The sequence below is a fragment of the Aythya ferina genome (genome assembly GCF_964211825.1).
Source record: "Aythya ferina genome assembly, chromosome: 2".
Lineage (NCBI taxonomy): Eukaryota > Metazoa > Chordata > Aves > Anseriformes > Anatidae > Aythya > Aythya ferina.
Genome location: NC_140297.1, coordinates 58,556,152 through 58,573,104, shown reverse-complemented (window position 1 = coordinate 58,573,104; position 16,953 = coordinate 58,556,152). Strand labels below are relative to the sequence as shown.

Sequence of the window (16,953 nt, the reverse complement as noted above, 5' to 3'; positions counted from 1 at the left end):
CATAACTTCTGATTGTTTTCCCCGTGTTATTAACAGCAACGCACTCTTATCTGGATGGCACCGCAGCCAGCTGGCCTTCCTCCAGGCCCCAGCCTCGCATGCCAGGGGAGACAACCAACCCTCCTAACCATATTGGAAAAGACAAAAACACAGAGCTGCATTTTATCTGCAAAACCCAAGACAAAAAGCAACCCACGCTTCTTCACTACCTGCCTGATCAACACACAAAACAACCCGCTCCTTAGAGTGGCTCTGGCAGCTCCAGAAGTGAGTGAGAAACCCTTCTGTGGAAAAACCCGCAGAGGACTTTGTGGTGAGCTGGAAGGCACACACGTGGATCTGTGCCTTCAGCAGGTTCCCCTGCACTTACTCCCAGATCACTGGTGAAGCTGCTTCTACTTAGGATCCATTTCGCGGGCTGAGAAAACCTTCCTTTCTACAGGGCATAATTGTGTGCGTGTTTGGTTTTGTTTGTTTGTTTTGTTTTCCAGAACATCATAAATGCCTGAGCATGTTCTGGCTTGTACAACAGACATGTAGTGATTTTCTTAATTTTGTCTGAAATACATGAAAAAAAAAATATATATATATAATATAATATATATATATTATATATATATATATATTTTTTTTTCACTGATAAAGAATGCAGAACTATGGGACTCATACAACAAAATCTCATTCCTTCTTATTTCTGGAGTTATTTCTCTAGTGTACAACTGAGACCAGAGTACCACTCTGCTGGACACAGTAGTCATGAAACTAAAAGATAACACTTTCTACTAAAAGATAACTACATCAACCTTACTCCGTTATGTCTATTTCAATGCTGACCTTACCTTGCCTCACCTTTCAAAAGGCTGAAAAATTCACAATTTGTTTCTCTTAATTTAAAAAAAAAGAAAAATATTTCCACCAAAGCAACCCTGATGACAACCAATGGGCTGCCAAGAAAAATAAATATGTATTTCTCTGAAACAATGTTATCCTTCTTCACAATACCGACCTTTGATACAAGGACTGCTTTGAAAGCATCATCTCCCTCTTGCTATTTAAAGACAGGGTAGGGAAAAGCTTTTGAAACAGTGTCAGGATGGACATGGTCCACCTTTCATCATATTTCAAATGGATTGCCTTTGAAATGTAGGTAGAGGAAACCACCTGACTGACACCCACCTTCTCACATCATTTGCTAAGGTTTTTCTTATCATATAAAAATGCTACATCTGTTATTGAAGTTTCAAACATATACGTAGGCTCACATTTGCACATGAACAAATATGCAGGATTTCCAGTCCGTGAACTGGCTGTGACACTGGGGAGACTTCTCATGTGTTTGTGGGTAGGCCACAGCCCAGATTTAGGGAAAAAATTATAAGTGTTTGAAGAGTTAAATTTTTCAAAGATAGAGTATTTAGACAAGTAAATCTTGTTATTTTTAGTGTAAGGTAAACATCTAAATACCAAACTGGCTTTGGGAGCATCAGCTTTAATCTTTGTGAACAAGTTTTAAAATTTTCTTTGTCATCTGACCAAAAAAGCCTGATCTCTCCTTTACAGAGCTCAGAACTTTGAATTTCTCTAATTGTATGAGTACGTACAAACCAGGAGAACTTTGGGATAAATAGGCTGCTCAAGTTTCACTTCCCAACATAAACAACAGAAAAAAAAAAAAAAAAAAAAGAAAAAAAAAAAAAGAGAACATTTTTTTATTCTCTGACGTGTTGGTGTTTAGGAGGAACTCTTTAAAAACAGGTATGCTTGGTTTTCATCATCCTAGAGCACATTCAGAGCAATTCTGCTGAACTCACTGAAATTATCTCAGTGTAAATCTGGTTTCAGTGAGAGGCTTGAACTAAAATAAATGTATATGTTTTGACCGGTCATTGTAAAGTTAATGTTTTTTCGTGAGTAAACTCAGAGGGCCAGACTCACAACCGATTTCGATGTCATTGCATTCGCTGCTTACATTAGCGGTACATTTGGCTCAGAATCTTCTCAAGTGGTGTATTAGCCAGACAGTAGATCAATAAACAACACAGATAAACAAATATCTTCTTCAGAAGTCTGCAAGCATTTCTGCAGAGGAAGGAATATGACCGTTAGGATGTTCTTTAAAATGTAAACACGTCATTATTCAGACGCTTAATTCCCCTCTTAGACCGCACAATAATAAATACAAATAAACACTTAAAATCTGGTTAATGTTCTTCAGAGCAACTATCAAGCTATGATTTTTTTAAGGGCAAGACAATTCTATTTTCATTCATGTTTCCTCATTACCAGCACTTAATGTTTTTGGTCAAATGATCCTTTAAAGCTGAGTATCCTTAAGTCCCACAGGAGACAGGGAGCACCTCGGAGGGGTGATGACCAGGCTGGCTGCTCATTTTGTGTCCTGAGCTATTTGCAGATTCAGCCAACATTTATGCAGTTAATCTATCCAAGGGATGGTTGCCCACAATTAGAACAGAATACAGTGCCATAATCATCCAAGCCACTCTTTTTACATCCTTAAAAGATGTATTTTGAAAAGATTTTTGCCTTTTTATAAATATTTTAATAGGCATAATGCAATTCTGCCCAAAATATCCATACAGGACACTCAGTAGGAATCCACTCAGTGTTTATAGAAAACCCACTTCCATTAAGACACTGATCTTTGTCAGTCCCATGAGTGCTTGGCGTAAACAAGTTTGCTGTGTCTGTTCACACTACCTGTCCCTTTCCTTCCTCCTGGAGTCTGCAGCACCACTGATACACCTGGAATGTGTGAACCCATTTATTTTCCAACCTTTGGCTGCTTACTACCCTGTCAGGCTTTGCCTCTTCTCTCACAGTGGGAAAAGCTCTTAAAACCTTGTGGGGAGTAACAGGGCTGCTGGGGCCAGACAAGGAAATTCAGCTCCAAGCAGAGATAGGGAAGTTGCCTGGTGATGGGAGGGATTCATTAGGGAGTGATGGAAAGTGTTAAGGGTGGAAGGAAGAGAGAAGGCACAGGAGTGGAAGGGAGTCAGACATCTGGACATCTGGTTGGAAAACTCAGGAAATGTTAAAAAAAAAAAAAAAAAAAAAAAAGAAAAAGAAAAGGAGGTTAGAGACACATTAGCCCATGGTTGGCTCACTTTCATGCGATATAGCTGTAGGATGAATTGGGGTTGGAGATGTAGGCTAATACATGAAGAACTGGAAGACTGATATTTGGAAACAGAAAGAGAGAAAGAGAGAGAGAGAGAGAGAGAGAGAGAGAGGAAGAAAGAAAGAAAGAAAGAAAGAAAGAAAGAAAGAAAGAAAGAAAGAAAGAAAGAAAGAAAGAAAGAAAGAAAGAAAGAAAGAAAGAAAGAAAGAAAGAAAGAAAGAAAAGAAAGAAATAAAAGCCAATGCAGTGGGAAGGTAATGCATATTCTTTTGCTTTGACTCATTTATTTTGCCTTTGTTTTTTTTCCATAAGACCTGGCAGAGATTTGCTCTGCCAGGGGCACTTCACCGTGCTGCTGCTCTCAGGTTACATTGGTCCCATTTCCAGCTACAAACAGACTTGTGGGCATTGCTGAACTGATGGGAAGAGCCTTGCTGGGGGTATGGTCAGGGCTGCAGACAGTGATGACCCAGGCAACTAAAATGCGTGGGAGAAACATGTATTTTCTACAAGAAGGAACCACTTTTCTGAGTATTCTGCCATGAAATGCCTTTGTGCCGCATGAAGCAGCAGCAGCCATGGCACAGCTGCTACAAACACTTTGAACGAGCCCATTTGGTTAAACACAGCAGAGTTTTAACTTCATTTTCTTAACCTTTCATGTTATAGTTATAGCTTTTCAGGAGGACAACACATACTAGTTTTTGCATTTCTGTAAATGTTGCTGTTTCAAATTTCAGGAACTCTTGCTTCTAATATTTTTCTTCCTTTGGCTATTTTATGTTCCTTTTTTTTTTTTTCCCTGCATATTTGGATATTGTCCAAAGAAATTAATTAAACTTGAAGGACATGATATTTGTTTCTTGTTTCAACCTCTTTCCCAGATTCCTGCTGCTGGGCGTTGCCCTTAATTAACAGCATTTTTGTTTGAAATCACATACTTAATGATCCCTATGTTCTTGCTCTTTTGTTTGGTTTAGGTTTTTTTTTTTGTATTTCCTTCTTCTGTTTCTTTATTTTTGTTTTGTTGTTGTTAAAAATTTAAGCTTATTTATTTGTGAAGACTATACTGTTTATCCAAGTGAATAATATCTTTAAGTGGAAAAAGAAAAGCCAGGCCAATTTCGCTGTTACTTTACTGTCTCAGCTTAATAGCTCTGTGGTTTCTTTTCTTTTTTTTTTTTTTTTTTCTTTTTGTGTGTGTTTCTAATTCCAGCTGTGCAACACACATCAAACCAGTCTGTGGTTATACTTCTTGGTAAACTACACTACTTAACATTTCATTTAAAAAACAATTAGTCTTTCTTCCCCCCAAGAAAACAAAATGAAAACTATAATAATATTCTTTCAGTTATATCCACAGATACTGGATAATTGATTTCCGCTGTACATTAAAAAAGCATTTTTCTGTTTTGTTGGCAACACTAGACCTTTTTAATTGAATTAATGTTTCAAAAGGTAAACTGATTCAATTAGGATAACTTTCCAATGGAAATAGTGAGATGCAACAGAAACCATTTTTCAAATTTAGTTTAGGAATCTTGCGTGACTTCCCCAAGAAAGGAAAGCATCCCACCCTAAATCAACTGGGGTTCGTCTCTAAAAGGAGGATAGAGCCTGGTGGAACCACTCTGAAGCTGATCTGCTTGCAAAAATATTTTCTTCCCCATGTTAATTTAAAATATATGTATATAAAGACACCTTTTTTTTTTCCTATAGCAAGTCCCATATCATCAAAACAGCGAACAGCATATTAAAATATATATATATATTTGACAAACTTTTTAGGGGTGCAAACTCAAGAGGAATTATTGTAATAGAGAATTAATGAGATCAGTGCAAAACATTTAAGGGTGTATCATGTCTTGAACGGAAAATAATGTTATGCCACCATCCTATGAAGTTTTGTTACTAAGAGCCTCCTTTGTTGCAGGTGGATGATACCATGCTGCTGGTCTGCCCAGGAACCATTGGTGACAGCACCTACACGAGGTGACCTACTGAGGCCAATAACTGGGCAGTGCGTGCAACACTCCTCTCACATCCCTCCTCAACCTCTTCATATGCAGCAGAAAAACAGCTGCTCGTTTTTAGCCTGTGTGAGGATGTATGGTGACTTCACATGGAGCTTATAGCCTGGCCTTCAAAAAATCTTTTTCTTAATCATCATCAGACTAGCATCCGCTTTTGTTAATGACAGCTCAAGTCAGGCAAAAGAAGATGGGAATCCTCCCCCTTTCCCCCCCTCACCTCCAAAGTGACTAAGCAATCATTTGTTTTCCTTTCAAAGCTGGGATCATATTCCTTCAACATTTAGATAAGAAAGAAATGGAAGATATCCAGCAAAAAACACCAGCTGTCCTCCAGAAGACCACAAAAGTCAGATGGATGCCAGCACTGAAGCAGGCGCACTTAGGTGGACTTGGGAAAAACTACTGAAAAGAACTTCTCCAGGATTCAACCCCCGAGTTGTGCAATGGTGAATTACAAAGTCTCTGAGAACATGAGCTAGCAGAGCATGCATGACACTCAGAAATGCCTACGTAGCAAAATCTAAAGGACTGGGTTTAGCAGAGTGGTCAGCCAAAGAGACTTTTTGTTGATGATGTAATATTTGTAACTTGATAATCTGCTTGAGAAATGTGAAGAAGTTCTTGGAACTATTTTAAACTGCCTTGGAGGCAGCAAGTGTATTTGCAGCTGAACAGTTAAAATAGATCCATGTTAGGAAAACACCAATGTCTTCGTTATTTGAGCTTGATGCATAATACAAAGCCCATTTATGTTAGTGTCTCTCTTCTCAAGCTCAGCAGTTTGGCTAACAGGCCAGACAGCATTGTTGACAGTACAAATTACTGATTAATTCCTTTCACACACCTTGATAGGGAGATAAGATAAAGACAGACACACTACATGCATTTACGCTGGTGTGCCACCTCGGTATCCCAGATCATACTATGTCCTACTCCCCGCTTACCTACCAATGACTACAACACGTTTGCTTTTAGAAGTCATTGGATGAATGTATGAGCAGCACCAGGAACAGAAGGGGAGGATGACCACTTCTCACCCAGTAGTATTGGTTGGGTATTGGTTGGGTATGTCACTCTTTTCACCTGAAGAGGCGAGGCCACAGTGGTGAAGGACCGGGAGCTTAACAGGGGCTGAGAAAGGAACAAAGCAAAACAAAAGGTTTCCCTCCATGAATCAGGAAAATAGGAACTCTTCCCTCCTCCCAGCCCTGTCTTGATGCATCATTTAATGATCCAAAGGGAAAATATTTCATTCATCCTTGGGCCAGGAAGCAGGACTCACTCCTGTGTTGAGACAAGTCAATCCCAATTAACCACCTGGCCATCTCAATCCTTTGAACTGCTAATCACACTCAAAATATCAACCAATAAGAGAGGTTTGCAACTTGGTATTGCCAAAATAAAAGGGAAAAAAAAAAAAAAAAAGGACTACCAGCACCTTAACAAACTAGGCAAGCACACAGTCACCCTCCTTAGTCCCCTGCTAAAATTCCCACCGGAAACAGATGTTTGAAGCTCCTCTTCCACCATCACTGTTCTGGTATCACATTTTGCTTTTGTATGATATTTGTTGAGTGAGGACAGTTACAGTTCTGGTAAGAAGATTGTGTATTCAGTATGTTTAATGATGTCCCACATAAAATTGTACCAGCATGTTTTCAGAAGGTAGAAGGAAGGTGCAAACACAATAGAAATAATAATTAAGCAACCTTAAGGAGAGGGGGGAAGGAAATGAGCTAATTCCCAATCGCTCAGTGCCCAGTCACAGAGACCGAGGGCAGGTAAACAGGAAAAGAGAGGAAGGAGGAGGTCATTACACCTTTGGCCAGATGAGCTTCTCAGGGCAGTAGTTCGGAGTGGCTGCTGCTCTCAGTTTTAAGACGTGAGGAAAGATGCAGGCTGAAGGACTGTCCAAGGCTTGCATGGGGTATAGAGTTCAAACAGTCAGCCACCTAAGCCTGTTGCGATGACTTAACACTATTGTTACATGTCTATTGAGACTACACATAGTCCTGTTAATGCATTTTTGTTTCAATTTTCTGGAACTTGTATGTCACTGCAAATCTACACTTTTAATTATTACTGTGAGTTAGAAGTAAAAATGCATCTTGGCTAGTGTTGAATTTGATTCTCTGCAATCTGACTCATAGTACACTCATGAGAAGATGAAGAAAACGCCCCATCTCTCTTCACTCACACTTCATTCCTTTTATTTTCATTTGTCTGGATAATGGGGTACGAAACCTAGAAAAATACTAGGCCAGGTCTATTGAACCAGCTAGACTCACCCTGGGTTCATGGTGATCTGCGAGAGCAGAAACCCACAGGCTAAGAATTCACCAGGAGAGGGTCAAGGCACAAAAACAGCATTTTCTCCATACCAAGGATATCAGGATTTGCCAGAGGCATATTCCATAAAGAGCTTTGGGGTGCTCAGCCATGCAATATGCAAGTTGAGCAGTCTGATTAGAGAGGCTTTGTGGGTCATGATCCAGGGCAAAAATGTCATGCTTCCCTGCAAATGTGTCATAGGGGTGAAAGTGGAGGATGCAAAGGACACCACAATGTCTACATAGATCAGCACATGCCTGGAAACACTTAAGTACCTGAAAAGCCCTTAAGTCTCTTAATGGATCTTCCCTTAAGCCTTAAAAAGGTAGGGAGGTACAGCCAGAGAATCTGAAGAATTTGTTGATTGACCTCCATCAGTGGGAATTCTGTGAGATCCTGGACTCAGCTGTCCCCAGTGGGAACTGTGGCCACAGGGCACTGGTGGAAATATGTTTTTTCTTCCCTTGCAGCTCAAGAGAGATACTGGCACAACAAAGTGTAATTTAAATCTCCCCACTCCTGTTTCAGGGAATCCGTGTCTATATCTTTGAATTTCCATATAATTCCCCTTTTTTTCTTTGCTGCTTGTATTATTCTCTCTTTATCCCAATAATCCAAAAGTGTTATTTTCTCTTTAATTTGTTCCTACAGATGACAGGGCAGGCAAATCAAAAACAGAAGTCAGAGACCTTGGGAGTATAATGAAAATGAAATCATGTGGCTCCAGATTAAAAAGAGGAAATGTATTAAACCTTTAAAAATACAGATTAATCAATTATGTATGCAAAAGAGGACACAAGAATTACAGTCATGAAAAGCAGAAGGAAATTCAGAAGTACAGTATATGCCTCTGGGATCCTCCTGCCTCAAATCCAGCAAAAGGATGTATTTTCCCTCCATGCATGCCTGTAAATCCCATGAATGTCAAAGGGACACTGTTAATTTAGAATAGGTCCAAAATTTAGGTTTAGAGAAAAGAAAAAGAAAAAAGGCTTCATAAAATATTATCGTAACAGCAACAGCTTAAAAAATAAAATAAAATTTAAGCACATTTCAGTGACCATTAAGTGCGGGGAGGGAAAGAAGGTATTTAACAACTTCTTTCACACTCTTACAACTCCCACACCAGAGACTAACTTACAGGCACTGTTACATTGGCTTTCACCATGCTTTATACTAGTGGAAGAGGCCTGTGAGTGTCCAAAATGGATGTGCTGAAGAGCAATACAGAGAAGCACCTTTGAAAGGGTACTTTATGCTTTTTAGGTTACTAGGTTGACTTGGCTACCAGAAATACCGTAGGAAAGAGTGGGATCAAAATGTTGCTACCTAAATTTAGCATTTAGTATTCTGCTGTTGTAATCCTTGGGAGACAGTCAGGTTGTCTCCCACGTAAGATCATAGAGAAGGAAAAAATTAAGAGTTATATATTTGTGCTTGAAGGGCCAAATTTTATTATACCAAATTTTCTGGAACAATAAACCAATTCTTAATACAACATAAGAGCAGCTCCTCGAAGTGTAGCATTCTTTTTGTCTCAGCATTCTTCTCTTCCATTTTTACAACTAATTTTCTATGACCATGTCTTTGACCATGAGGAGTGAATACCTCAGTGCTGTACTGAGAAATTACATAAACATAATATTTATATTATACAGATAAATATTATGCAAATAAATATTTATATTTATGCAAAAACAGACTGAAAGAGAGCTTCTGATCAATTAAGTCCAAAACCTTATGTTCTCAACCAACCAACAATATGTTAAGAACATTTTGATTCTTGTCAAAACAAAAGCAATTACTTTTTTTTTTTTTTTCCTCCAGAACCTCTTCCCAAGCTTCCCAGAACTTGTCCCACACTTACTGTAAAACTAGCTATATTATTTGCCTCTAAAAACTCCTGCAGGAAAGACATTCTAGTTCTTCACCACTCTGATTGTAAAACCCCAGTGTCACAAACTCTTGTGATAGCTATTAGAGACCCAGTCTGTGCTTGTTAGACCTGTAAAATCCCACCAAACATGAGGCAGCCAAACAACGTGCAGCAGTAAGTCAGCAGGACCAACTGGATTGAAAGGGATGGCAAAAGCAGCAGCTCATTATTTACCTACCTTCGCATCATCTACATAGGTCCACAAAGGGATTCTGACATTTGGTGCAATGCAAATGTGTATCTAAGTGGAGTGTGTATTTGCTCCAGTTGTAAGGAGAATTTAATCTAATAGTGTATTCACTGGTAATTTAAGGTAGCAACCTAGAATTCTTACCTGTGTCTTTGGTAAGGATTAAGTGGCTGAGGCTCTTGCATTCAGGAGTGCAGTAAAATCAGTCTATGGAGGACAATCCGCTTCTGTCAAATACTATCAGGCAATCAGAGAGAGCTTGTTTCAGTCTTGAGTTGTTCTTGCACATAGTTCTGTTTCAAGAAGTCTGGAAAAAATAGGCAGAATTTGTCACTGAAATAAACTGGCACAACTCCACTGTCTTAAGACGAAGCTACCCCAGTTTGAGCCATGTAAGGATTTAGCCTGTGGTGAAATTCTGTACTGGAAAAATTCTTTTTTTTTTTTTTTTTTTCCCCTCCAAATACTCCACAAGATGTTCTGTTTTTACAACTGTTACTCAATGCCATATGACATTTGACAGGTTGGAAATTAAGAACAAATTATTCTCAGAAAGAGTGTTTAGGCATTGGAAGGGGTTGCCCAGGGAGGTGGTGGAGTCACCATCCCTGGGGGTGTTTGAGGAAGGGTTGGACATGGTGCTTAGGGACATGGTTTAGTGGGTAATATTGGTGCTAGTGGGATGGTTGGAACAGATGATCTGGGAGGTCTTTTCCAACCCTAATGACTCTATGATTCCATGAAAACCTTCTAATTTTTAATACAGATATATTTGTGGCCAGGTCTATTCCCTTGTTTTTGTACCGACATTGACCTGAATAATGTTGAAATAGTGCTTTCCCCACCTGCTCTTTATCCTCCCTACCCATAGAATTACATACTCCCAGACTCTGCTTTGCCAGTCCGCTCCACTTTCATCTCTTCCATCAAACGCGCCACTCCCAGATCATCCTATGAGCTCTTTTTTTTAACTTGTTCTAGATTCAGTTAATGTTTCCTAATATGGGACGACACAACTACACACGGAGTAATTCTAGCTGGCTCTTGCTCACACCTTACACAACGCTATTATGAGTTCTCTATCTCTACTGGAAATGCCTTACTGCTGCAATTGGGATGACATGTTACTGGTGTAGCCATATATCCATCAGCCTTTTTCCACAGTTGTTGCCAAGTCACAAGCTACTGGCCTGGAGCAAAAATCCTAGTTATTAGTCCCCAAATGAACATTTTCTAGTCTTAAGTTTCATCCCTTTACTACTATCCTTCTTCTCAAAACCACTCACATGGTCCTTCCTCCAAGGTATTTTGATCTTCCCACATACTGGAAATGCCTTCCAATTTGGAGACTCTAGAAAAAAACTTTGTTAATACAAATCTGAATTATTATTTTCCTCAATGAATGCCATAATAAGGTCCCAAGCTGACTGTTGATGAACTCCTAGGTACATCTTAAAAAACACTAGAAGTTTTGATGTAGAGGGAGTAAAATAATGTTATTTCTGTTGAAGAGAAAACCACTTTTGTCACAATCAATGTTAGAAGTAAAAGCTGAAGATTAGCGAACAGGAAAGAAGGTTGTACTAAAGTCCCAGGGAATTTTAGTTCTTTTTTTCTTCCTGTTCCCAGAGAATCTCTAGGTCTACATAAACTGCGAAAAAGAAATACCTTTTCTCATCAAGGTATTTTTCTTTCTATACTGTCAAAACTTTAGAATTTATACTTTATAATTCACATTTTATTCCACACAGAAAACAGTTAACACTGTTGACATCATGGAAGCTTTTGCACAAGGCCAAAACCATGCACTTATAACCTAATAAATAGTTATGATTACGCTATTTGGGTGTTATTGCAGGTGTCATGGAATTTCACCAAGATCTCTTAGAGTTTGCATCACTTTGCAACAGAGTGGCACTCAGTCTTTTGCTATAGGTTACACTGCAGCTTGCTACAACTGCAAAACACAATTAATCCATTTTATCTTTGCTCCTACACTCTTTGATGCATCCATCAGTTTTTATGATAAGCAGCAGCCTTGTAGATATAAAAACTTAAACTCATACTACAGAGACAATATTTCTTTAAGATCCCTGCGAACAGTTAGATAGCACACCATTTTGCCTGGTAATTTAGCTTTCATTTAATTATGTATGATTCACAGTTCCTCTAATCATACATATATTGGTATATTATTCCTACCAGTTTTTCCTATGAAAACTATATCAGCTGACAGGATTTTTACTCCAGAAGGATCTGGTCTGTTTTTTTTTTTTTTTTTTTTTTTTTTCCCTATTTTATATATTTCCATCTTGCTTTTTTCCCTTCATTTCCTTGTCTTTTTTTTTTTTTTTTTTTTTTTTGGCTTCTTTTCTGATTTCCGGATCAATTTACAAACTGCAGTCCTGTTTGGAGAAATAAAGAGAGTCAGTTAATCACATTATATACACAGAAACAACAACCTGAAAACATACAGATAGGCAAACATTGTCCCTGCTTGTATATCTGAGGAAAACACTGTTTTTACATTTCCTGAAGAATGAAATGCTGTGATTTTCATGAAAGGAAACAAAAATGGTCCTTATTGTAATTTTGGAAGTTTTGACTTCATACGAGGAAGGAGAAAGACCTTTATGGCACGGTAGTGTCAACCTGCAGTAAGTAGCATTGAGATATTTGTGCAGTTGCGCTATTTTATTCAAATACAAAATTGTTGTCACACACTGTTATTAAAGCTGAGCAATGTCACAATTATACACACATGCTAAACATCACAGTGCTTACTGTTTTGGTTGTTGGTAAACATCCAAAAACTAGAAGCATTTCCTAAATCTCTTTCCAAAGCATTTCAACATTAAGGAATACATCACAAATACACACTCTGACTTAACGAGGCAGCTTAGAAAAGATGTTCAGCCATGGCAGAAACCATCGTGAAGGCAGCAGAAGTGAGTATTTGGGGCAAGGTCCTATTACGTTAGGTGCCAACACATTCGAAGATGGTTGCAGATGGATAATAGGCAGCACATTGTGATTTCCATGCAGCAAATGGGGATGCTGGGAAGAGATGCTGCATGCTCTCGGTGGTTCTCAAGCTGTTTCCATCTCCATGATGTTGCCCTTCCAATGACCTCCTTTCTACAGAATTTATTTCAGAAGCTAAAGTAGCCTTTCCAGGCTACTTGGAAATTAGTTTTGTTTAGGATCAGAACATACTAGTTTACCCTAAAATAAATAAATAATATAAATGTATATGGTAAACTTCTCTTTGTTCCTCTCCAGTTCTACAAATGAAGTTAAAGTGATTGCTTGACCTTTTTGTCCTGGATCCATTTAACTCGTAAGTAATCATGCAAAATTATGATTTCTTATAGCATAGGATACCTTTACTGTAGTAACAGCAGGGTGTTGTCCCAGTAGCTTACTCTTACCCTTTTGTCCCATGAAATACAAATCAACTTACTAATGGTGACTGCCACTTGAAGCTGTTACTCTGCAGGAGGGGTCCAACACAGCTGCCTTACCTATCTGCATTTACAGGACTGACCTCAATCTGTTCTTAATATCCCCCAAATACACCCATTTCAGTGTAGTTTACCTTGTCAGTAAGCGTTTTTTCTGTATCTTTACATAGCCCTAGTTTAGAGAGAAAGCATTCTCTTTAAAAGTATCATCTGTTTTTAAGACCACATAACATAATGTGATTTGTAAAGATAACACATTAAATTGCGATTTTAATAGGGCCACTTGTCCTGATCAATTGATTCATCCTTAAATCCAGTCAAAAAAATTACAAACCCAGTGTCTGTAACACTCCTTGGGAAGCACTGCCAGTATCAAATTATACATTCTCCTCACCCCAAACTGCAGCTAATTTTCTTCTGCTCCATATAACACAGGCAACATTTGTTAAGTATTGCAATACAAGCACTGTTCAATGGAAGTTTTAATGTGAATTCAACGCATTCATTAATTTACTGAAATTTTCCCCAAAATGCACACATTTGACAATGTGCAAGAAAGACTTGTCTCATTTCATACTGTTTCTTAATGACTGAAAGGCATGTGTTGATTTTTCTCCTCTGTTTTATGCTGTTCGAAAGCTGGTATTTGTGTTCCACAACATGTTCAGAAGTGCTGGGGAAAAATAATTAATTTCACTTTTGAGTAAACATCATAAGTCTCCCAAAGAAGGAAAAGAAAACTATTTGAAGATATTCAAAACTGGTGCTTTCAAACCTAGATGAAATATGGAAGGCTAAGCCCTGAGTCTCCTGCCTCCCTTTCAACATAGAAATGCTCTCACAGAGCAAGAGGTCCTGGAGACCTGGCTCCCTGGGCAGGCAAGATGTTTGGGAAAAAGGCAGAATTTCATCAGGATGTCATTAGCACTTTGTCAGAAGGTTTTTAAAACAGGTAGGCACCTGGAAAATATTTTATTTTTAGAACATTGCTTTTTTTTTTTTTTTTTTCCTGTCAGATTTTCAGGATTTTTCTGCTGAAGCAAGTTGTAGAAGTAATTGAATGAGATCTCACTTTGAGCAAGAATCAGATCATGATGTCCTTGAGATTCCAAAATCTAAAACATGATGACACATGAGTAAAGAATATAATGTCACTGTGAACACAATATTAAGTATTATTCTGATTAAAAATGAACTCACTTATTTATGGTTCTGCAGTCTCCAATGGTATTCTACCTTTGAAGTAGGTCAGTGCAAGTCCAGAAACACATATGCCTTCAAAAATTTATTTTCTTTCTTCCTCTGTCAAAAGATGTAGTTTTCTTTTCAAATGTCCTGCTTCAGAAACCTGTGATGAAAACTGAGCTGCTTCCATTAGCACGTCTTATTTGTCTATACTTTTGTCCCTTGACTGCCTGTGCTTAGGTCTTCAAAGCAGATCTTCAGGGCAAATTCTTGTGGATATCCAATTCCCAGATGCATTTCCCACAAATAGCCTGTAAGATATATTTAAAAATCAGATATTTTGTTTAACATTCTTTCTTGCTGACCTTTTGCTTGTCACAGTGACCTCATCTTACCCTTTCTTCCAGTGTCAGCGTTTCCCCTTATCTGCTCCCTTCCTCCTTCCTTCACCTCTCATTCTCATTTGGTTCCTCTCCCTCTTCATATTACAAATATGCCTTGTTCCTTCTCCTATCTGAAATCTCCCACCTTTCACCTCACTTACATCTATAATTTCCACCTCATACCTCTTTTCTCTGTAAGCAGGCTGAAGATGCACTTTACAGTCCTTCTGGTTCTACCCTATGTGCTCTCTCTTATGCCCCTACCTTCTGGCTACCCCACTGTGCTCTCCTCTCCTTGCACCTTGCAGAAGCCATAATGGCACCTCCCTACCTAAATCTCAGTACTTGAACTTCACCCTCCTGTCCTGCCACTGTCACTAAGACTATCAGCTAGACTCATCTTGAACTCCCCTCCTTTCTTGATATGCCCTTGCCCTTTTCCTCAGGGCATTTTCCATTCTTCTGCTTTCATTAGGCATTCCACTAGATTCACTTGTCTTCCACTTCTATGCGTTGTCTGTGGATAGCCTCATACATCCAAGCAAACTGATCACAAAGTCCATAACACAGTTTCAGAGACCTGCTCCATATCAGTGTATGCCAGACGTGCCTCCTTCCATCCAAACGGGAGCTGGCCTGTCTCTGGCTGTCACACTTCGGGTGACTGAAAGGCCTTGATGTTTCTCAGTCCTCTCCCTTATCTTCATCTGTGATCGTGGCGAGCAACACCACTTCCAGCCATGGACGTTCACATGCAGAAACACGAGATCCCATCTCCTTGCTGAACCTCCCATCTGTGTTCCTATTCAGCGCGCATCATATTTCCACACTCTCTCTCTAAACAATAGTCTTTATTGTCTCTACTTACTGTGAAAGTTCTTGTCCTGCCGCTCCTCTTGATTAGCGCAATGCCCTTTTCTCTGGCCCTGACAAAAGCACTCTTGCCCTGTTCATTTCAGGCCCCAGCTATATAAATCATTTTTCCTGGCCTGTTGTTCTGACTATACCCATTATCTTTGAACGCTTTCAATGATTCCTTTTTCCTCTGGGACATCAAGCTTATTGTGACTCTCTTAACTTGCAAAGCCCTTCATGGCTTACTCCCAACTTGTCACTTTTTATTCACTATCAAAATATAAATGCCCAGCATCAGTCAGCCCCAGATGCCAGCTTCAATTGATCAATTTGTTAAATTTTCCAACAAGCATCTTTTGTGCTTTCTCCCTTGCTGCCCCTCAGGCTTGAGAAGAGCCTGCATGCGCATTCATAAAACCAACTGTTATCCTCCTTTGAATCCCTTATTAAAATTCTCCTTTGCCAAAAACTTGAAAATGGTTAGCTTACAGGCACATGGAAAGCACCCCCCAGTATGATCTTGTTATTCCCTTACCCTTGTCCATCTGTGGTCACTGGTCTTGTATTTCGATTATATTATCAGAAACCCTCTGGGGCAGAGGCTGGCTGCCTGTTTTACGTTTCTGCAGCACTTGCAGCACAGTGGATCTAGACCACAATTTGGACAGCAAGGTGCTGCAGTGACACAAATGAGAAAAAAGTAAGCGTAAAGGAAAGTGTGAGGCTGGTTCACGAGGCTACCCCTGAAAAGCAAACACACAAGCAGTGCAGGGGGAGCTTTTTTAACATTTTGAATGAACTTTTGCAAGAAACTTCCTGCTGGCTTCATTCAGTGCAAAAAGGAAGACTAGGCTGCTTGTTCAGATTTGGACAGCCAGGCACAGGCACAGGAGCATGGCAGACAAATAACACACGAGTAAAGACCTTTACATATTCATGGCCATAAGCTAAACACAGGCTGTATTTTCTAGAAATGTGGCTTTGGAAATGCTCACAGAGCCAGGTCAGTTACAGCAAACACAGTATGAGGCAGTTTTGAGTTGGGCTGAGCTTCCAGTGTATAAAAAGATGTATACTTTCTTTCTCCAGGTTTCTATTTATTTATTTATTTATTTATTAAGCAGGGCTGGCATTGGCGATCACTTCAAATTAGTCAGTGGTTCATTAATAATCTGTTATTTGCTTGCTGTTTCCAAGCCCCCATCTCACTAACAGAGCTAGCTTGATTAGTGCTTCTTTCTATCGCAATACTGTTGAACAAAGTTTTATGCTAAACATTTTTACACTTAATAAAATAAATAAATAAATAAATAAATAAAAATAGCAAGTCTCAAATATATACAGCACTGACTGTGTGCTTTTGGGGGCATTATCCAGAACACTCCTGGCCTTCCTTAATTCCAGAGAGACGGCTGGGAGAAAAAGTACCCTACACTG

General features: G+C 39.1%; 1 long non-coding RNA gene across 1 annotated transcript in view; it reads right to left on the bottom strand.

The window, feature by feature from the left end:
* Window positions 1-8,933: 8,933 nt before the first annotated feature.
* Window positions 8,934-16,953, bottom strand: part of LOC311431838 — a 157,155-nt gene continuing 149,135 nt past the window's right edge. Inside the window, exons 4-7 of the long non-coding RNA XR_014689665.1 lie at window positions 14,294-14,589; window positions 10,916-10,991; window positions 9,774-9,936; window positions 8,934-9,123 (exon numbers count right to left, since the gene is read on the bottom strand). This is a non-coding gene — a long non-coding RNA (uncharacterized lncRNA). The remainder of the gene's footprint in view (window positions 9,124-9,773; window positions 9,937-10,915; window positions 10,992-14,293; window positions 14,590-16,953) is intronic.